Source organism: Cryptomeria japonica, chromosome 8 (genome assembly GCF_030272615.1).
Source record: "Cryptomeria japonica chromosome 8, Sugi_1.0, whole genome shotgun sequence".
Classification (NCBI taxonomy): domain Eukaryota; kingdom Viridiplantae; phylum Streptophyta; class Pinopsida; order Cupressales; family Cupressaceae; genus Cryptomeria; species Cryptomeria japonica.
Window position 1 is genome coordinate 388,215,075 of NC_081412.1, and position 7,486 is coordinate 388,222,560.

Below are 7,486 nucleotides of genomic sequence, written 5' to 3' on the forward strand. Positions count from 1 at the left end.
TCACAAGATCCAAACAAGGGCTATGTTCATGTTCCAAGCCACATTGTTCTTGTCTAGGAGCTAGGATAAGTGCTTTAGAAAATTCATTAGATAAATGGTTATCAACATCAACAAGTTCATATTCACTATCAGAAGCAAGAGGATTAATATTTTCATCTATATCATCATCAAGATTTATAAAAATAGGATCTTTAACTCGCACAGGATCAAGACCATCATGCATCTTATGTTTAGGAGATTTAGGCTCAATATCCGGCTGAGGAGAAAATGGAATAATGCTTGTTGAAGGTGTTTTTGGAGATTGTAAAGTTTGAGAAGCAGCTGCTTGAGCCCTAAGACGACGCTTTCGTCGACGTTCCCGTGCAAAACGATTACGTCTAGTCTTAGTAGGAAGTGTAGAAGATAGAGGAGGAGGAATGTTCTCATCCCTATCACTTGGGTGTTTAGGTTGTGGTCTCTTAGGCTGGATAATAGGAGAAGAAGAAGGTCTCTTCTCTCTATAGAAGGCAGGAGGAGGAACTGCTCCATATAAAGGAGGAATTTTTGGTTTAGGGAGAAGACCAAGTCCATCATGATGAGGAGGTATAGGTCTACTCTTAGGAAGTTTATTAGGTATAGACATAGTCACATTCATAGGGATGGGTTGGGAATCTTCTTGGGGAAAGACATTAGTTTTGTCTTTCAAAGGAAGAATTTCCTTCTCAAGAATGATAGAAATGTCAAGTTTAGGTGCTCTAGGTTCACTTAGAGATAGGATCATATCTGTTTTCCACTTTTGATAAGATTTGAAAAGATGATCACTTCGCGGAGGAAGAGATTGGAATTGTTTAGGCCAAAAGTAATCAATAGGAACACTAGAGGTTCTTTCAGCTGGTTTAAAGAGACTATGATTGACAGTAACAACTTCACCATTATGGGGAAATTTCAAACACTTATGAATAGGAGAAGCAATAGCTTTCATGGAAGATAGCCAAGGATAGCCAAGCTTCACACGAAATTGTTCGGAAGAAGGAATAATAGCAAAGTTCACATCAAGAGATTTGTTATGGACCTCAATAGGCAATGTAATAGAACCAATTGCAGGAGAAGAAAATGCATCAAATAATTTCACAATCACATCTGTTTTGTCATATATCACTTGATTCAATTGCAAAGTAAAAAGAAATTCTTCAGTAATAACATTAACCATGCACGAAGGATCAATAAGCACTCCACGGCAAGGCATATTCTTGACTTTTGCAACTATGTATAAAGGACCATCAGGTGCCCTAATGGTTTCGCTAGAATCAAATGTGATGGAAGATTCTTTAGGGTTTTCTTGCTGCTCTACAAAGTTAATCACATTCGGAGTCATAGACACAAGACCATCAGATGAGAAAGAGGAATCATTAGCCTCAATCGCATTAGAGGTATGAGAAGGTAATGGATCAGTAAAAATCTGAAGATTTTGGTTAGGAGGAGCTACAGATGTGTTGCCTTTATCATTCACTCCAGAAACAGAAATAGTATTATTATCAATCAAATCTTGAATTTTACCCTTTAAAGAAAAACATTTTTCAGTATCATGCCCAGGCTGACGATGAAAGTGACAAAAAGCTTTGTGATCAAAATAAGGTGAAGTAATCTTTGCAGGATCAATTTGTCTTATAGGAGGAAGGGTAAGCACATTTTGTCCCAATAACTTATTCATAATACTATGCAATGATTCATTCAAAGGAGTATACTTTCTTTCTTTCTTGAAAAATTTAGAAATAGGAGGCACACCTGATGCTGCATTCACATTGTTGTTGATGATGTTTTCATTGAATTTGATAGAATCTCTGTTCGGTTTAAACTTCCCAAATGGTTGTTGACTGTTATCACCCTTATCACTCGGAGCCATAGGATGTGATTGTTCCATTTGACTCACAGTCAGTTGATAATTGTGAAGAGTGGCACACAACTGTTGGAAAGAAGTAAACTCAGGAAACAGGAGTTTGTCTCGAATATCTTTTTGCAAATTAGAAATAAAGATTCTTTGAATATCATTGTCAGGCACTGGAAAAGAAATTTGAGCATACAAATGCTTATATCTACCAATGAAATCAGTCACTTTTTCTTTAACACCTTGTTTACAATGCATCAAATCAATCAAAGTAACTTTAGGACTTATATTGTTTTGAAATTGTTGAATGAAAGCATTTGCAAGTTGTTCGAAAGAAGTAATAGAATAAGAAGGCAACGAGCAATACCATTGTAGGGCTTTGTCTCTTAATGTTCTGGTGAATAGTTTTGCAAGCAACCTTTGGTCATAAGCAAAATCAGTACATATTGTTTGAAAAGTCTTAACATGTGTTAGAGGATCTCCTTTACCATTATAAAGTTCCAAATGCGGGATTTCAACATGTTTAGGAGGGATAGCTCGAACAATGTCAAGAGAAAGTGGGCTCGCAACATCAAATGTGGGCACACTAAACTTAGATTGATTCATAGAGGCAATTTGTTGCTGTAAAGAAGAGACAGTTTGTGCAAGATTATTAATGGTAGCTTCAGTCGAAGAGTTCATATTAGGTGTGTTAGATTGAGATGGAGGTGTGATGTTATTGAAAGATGGTAAAGAGTAAGGTGGTGGGACCCTATGATAGTCAACCATAGGGGGTGATTGGATAGGAGGAACACTACAAGGAGGAATGGAATGGTTAAATGAATTGCCCCCTTGCGTCATGTTCATTTGTGAAGATGTAATAGGAACACTTATTGAAGGAATGAATGAAGAAGTCGGATTAAATGAAGGAATAGGGTTAATTGAAGAAGGAGGATTGCCCCCATGACTGGTAATCACAGGAGGAATGTCTTGTATAGAGGTAGCCATGATGTTTGATGTAAAGGTAGGTATACTAGCAATAGGAATTGTCAAAGGAATAGAATGATTGACTTGTGTAGGAGGTTGTGTATAACCTAAAGATTCAGCACAACTCTTCATAGGCATCACATTCGAATCCACAATGTGTGCGATACCACGTAAAACATCAATTCCATTCTTATCACTTTGAAGCATACGTTTTAGACCCTCAATTAAAGGAAGAGCTTGACTATCGAGATACTCATGAGACATCCATTGGTGAAAATCGTCAAATTGGTTATCCAATTTGGAAAGTTGTTCAACAGAAACTTCATGGAGAGCTTCTTCATCATTAGGAGGATTAGAGGAATTACCCATGTCCTCGTTAAAAAGACTACTCAAATTAGGTTCCATCTCCTCAGTAGTTAAACCTCGGAAAGACTTAATTCTACGGCTTCGTCTAACGGGAATAGTGTAAGTAGGGCTTATTGTTGTAAAACTCATGCACTAGAGAGAGAGAGAAGATTTTGATTTTAGAGGTGGCAATTTTCAGTAAAACCAGCCAATCTTCCAGATTTAAGCTGTTAAATGCAATCACAACAGTCTCCCGAAATTTCAGAAAAAATGTTCGGGACCGTGGCGCTCGGAGTGCAACACGGTCCTTGCAACTTTTTTCGAGATTTGCAGGGATGAAAGGTATGATGATTTTAGAGCTAATCTGAAAAAATTGAGGGATTTTACGATCTGTAGATAGGCCAAATTAAAGTTGCAAATTCAAAATTGAACCCTATCAAGATTGTCGAAAAATGCAAAATTTTGAATTTTGAAAAAGAGAGGGAAACTGAAATTTTGAATTTTATGATTTTAGAGGGAATGTCAAGAGCAATGCAAATTTTGAATTTTGAAAATTGATTCAATTTCACGCAAAATTCAATTTTGAAAGCGGAAATCAAAGTTGTTGTAATTAAGCACTTAATTTCAAAAGTCACAAAATGCAAATATTTGAATAAAACACTGAAATTTCGAATGAATGCAAATACAATTTTCAGATCTAAGACAGTAAGAGCACAATTTTGACACAAAATTTCAGTTTCGATAATTTTTGAATGATTAGGAGCCTTAGACCAAGCAATCACAAGACCAACTTTGACTGTAATTTTGAAAGTGTTATAATTGACAAAATCAGCCAAAATTCTGGATTTTAGCAGGAAAATACAGCAAGATCTCGCTCCCGAAATTTTGGAAAAAATGTCGGGGACGATGGCGCTCGGAGTGCAACACGGTCCTCACAACTTTTTTCCAAATTTTCAGGGATGAAAGATATTGTGATTTTATTGCGGAATCCAAAGTTACAACTGATTTGGAGATGTTTTGATCGGTCAAATTGTCGGACAAAGGTTGAATCAAGAGGGTTTCAAAAATTAGGGTTTTGACTTTTAACCACTTAATCTTCAGAATTAAAGCACAAATATGAATTGATAATTTGTAATAGAAGGACAGATCTGAAACAAGCATTAACATTTAGACATTTCGCAAGTTTAATTATTAAAAAGAAATTTTAGGGTTTTAATGCAATCACCTCTAAAACTTTGCAAAAGATCAAACATGGAAATGTAATCAATTTTTTTCAGATCTAAGCATGAAAAATCAGAAAGGATGTTCACGTCGGGTTCACCAAAATGTAAAGCGGAAAATCGTGGTCGAACCCCAGTTGGTCTCCCCTCTTCTAACTCCGAGGAGAGAGAAGGGAGGTTCGCTAGGATTCGATGGGTTTTCACTTAGGGGGAAGACTTTACATTCAAAAGAGGGGTTGAAACTCATAAGATCCAATCCCACACGATGTAAGATTGGATGCTAAATGAATTTCAAGGGTTAGGAAAGCAAGGCTACCCTCTTTTGTAAAGAATGTTGATTAAGGAAATTAAGCTAAGGATGCATAGAAAGTCATAAAGATTCGCTTATAAACTGAGTTCGGGTTATAGGATGAAGCTGCGGACCTGGAATTAGCAGTAAAATGTCGATACGGCGTTGTCCTGCAAATTTGGGCAAAAGTTGTCAGGACGATGGCACCCGGCGCCACGGTCCTCCGAAAAATTCGCGAAACGAAGGGGGATCTGTTCGTCTCTGCACAAGGATTCCAGATCTTCAATTTCAACCGCGTACCTGTAACCTACACACAGAAAAGCGAAGACGATTGGGGGGTTAGGGATTAGGGGTTTGCCTTTAGGTCAAACCCCGGTTTTGGAATTAACCAAGAAATGAGCAAGAGCTGTAAATGTAAATGACTGTAAAACAAGTACTAATACCTTGTTCTAAGGATGTTTGTATCCTTATGTGCGAAGGTTTAGATGTTGTATGTTATATGTTGTAGCATGTAGTATGTGATCTCCTCTTCAATGGTTGAATCCTTGTCTTGAATGCAACACTTAGCCTTGAATGGAGACTTGAAATGATCAATTGCTTGAAGGAATGCTTGAATGCTTGAATGCTTGAGTATAGTTTCCACGCCCTTTCCATCATATGGAATGAAAGAGGAAAATGTCATTTATATACTTGTCAATTAGGGCTGATAGACTGATTTTCCCGACCTTAGGCCGACCAGGGAAGTATATTTCCAAATTGCAATCAAAAAGACCCGATATCACTTAGGAAACCGGGCCCAAAATAGGACCCAGGGACCAGGGCACTGGGCGCCATGGTCCTGAGGGACCAGGGCGCTGGGCGCTCTGGTCCCACCTCCCGAGACATCAGGGTGCAAGGAGGTTCAGGCCAGGGTGCTTGAAAAATGCAATTTTCAGTGTCGTGAGCGAGTTTTGGGGTCTCCATTCAGGTTGCGTGTTGCGTCGCCATCGTGAAGACCAAAATGTAGTCGAAATTGCAAGTGTCACAATTTTAGGACGTTACACAAACGTACATTGGTCTAGGTTTGGTTCTCCATATAAATTCCATGGTCACATGGATAATTTTCTTGCGCATCTCAATTAATACATTAGTAATTCCAAATAATCACAATTATACATAATCAAATACATGGATTTCATTGCACATCAAACACTTCATACATTGGCAACAATAATTCAATATCTCTTTCAATTAAATTCGATTTCACATAAGCAATTAACATAATTCTCAAAATTGAACCATTCATAAAATAAACATCATTTTTCTATCATCAAAATGAAGTCCTGCAAATTCCAATAATGACATTCACCATTTCAAAGTAATTCTATTCTAGCAACATATAAAGTTTCATAATCATCAAGCATAAAATAAAGCATCATCATATGTCAATGTGATCCAAATCATGGAGTCATATAGGTTCTAAATCCATAAAGCATAGAATAAAGCATCCATAATAGTCTCAATATGCAAATAACTGAAAATGTCAAACTGAGTCGGGGTAGGGCCTCACAGTTTCTCAACCAATCAATGTGACACAAGGGGGCAATTCATTCAATCATTTTACTCCTCCTTTTAGTGTCACATTTCCTACTCAATCATCACCTATGCATAATTACCATAGTGTCCCACCACCTTATTCTCAATCAATGCCTTATTTCAATAGCATCACACCACCTTCTCAATCAAACATGTCTAACATAAATTCTTCAACTGAAGTAACCATTAATAACCTTGCTCAAATTGTGTCTTCATTTAAACAACAAATTGTTTCAATGAGTCAATCCAAGTTTAGTGTGTCCACATTTGATGTTGCGAGCCCACTTTCTCTTGATATTGTTAAAGTTTTCCCTCCTAAACATATTGAAGTCCCTCAATTGGAACTCTATAATGGAAAAGGTGATCCTTTAACACATGTCAAAACATTCCAAACTTTGTGTACTGACTTTGCTCATGATCAAAGATTGCTTGCCAAATTGTTTACGAGAACATTAAGAGATAAGGCTTTACAATGGTATTGTTCTTTTCCTTCTTATTCTATTACTTATTTTCAACAATTAGCAAATGCTTTTATTCAACAATTTCAAAACAACATAGGCCCTAAAATCACTCTCACTGATTTAATGCATTGTAAAAAGGTGTTAAAGAAAAAGTGACTGATTTAATTGGTAGATACAAGCATTTGTGTTCTCAAATTTCTTTTCCAGTGCCTAATAATGATATTCAAAGAATTTTCATTTCTAATTTGTAAAAAGACATTAGGGAAACACTTCTATTTTCTAAGCTTACTTCCTTTCTGCAGTTGTGCGCACCACTTCACAATTATCAACTGACTGTGAGTCAAATGGAGAAATCTACTCCTATGGCTCCAAGTGATAAGGGTGGCAGTGCTCAACAACCATTTGCAAAGTTCAAACCAAACAAAGCCTTCATCAAATTCAATGACACCATCAACAACAACAATGTGAATGCTACAATAGGTGTGCCTCCTATTTCTAAATTTTTCAAAAGAGAAAGAATTTACTCCTTTAAATATATCTGTGTATAGTATCATGTCTCAGTTGTTACAAAGAAATGTTATTAAACTTCCTCCAATAAAACCAGTTGATCCTTCTAAATCAACTTCACCTAACTTTGATAATAATTCTTTTTTGTCAGTTTCATCGTCAACTTGGTCATGATACTAAAAAATATTTTGTGTTAAAATATAAGATTCAAGACGTGGTTGATAATAATACTACATCTATGGCAAGTGTGAATGATAAG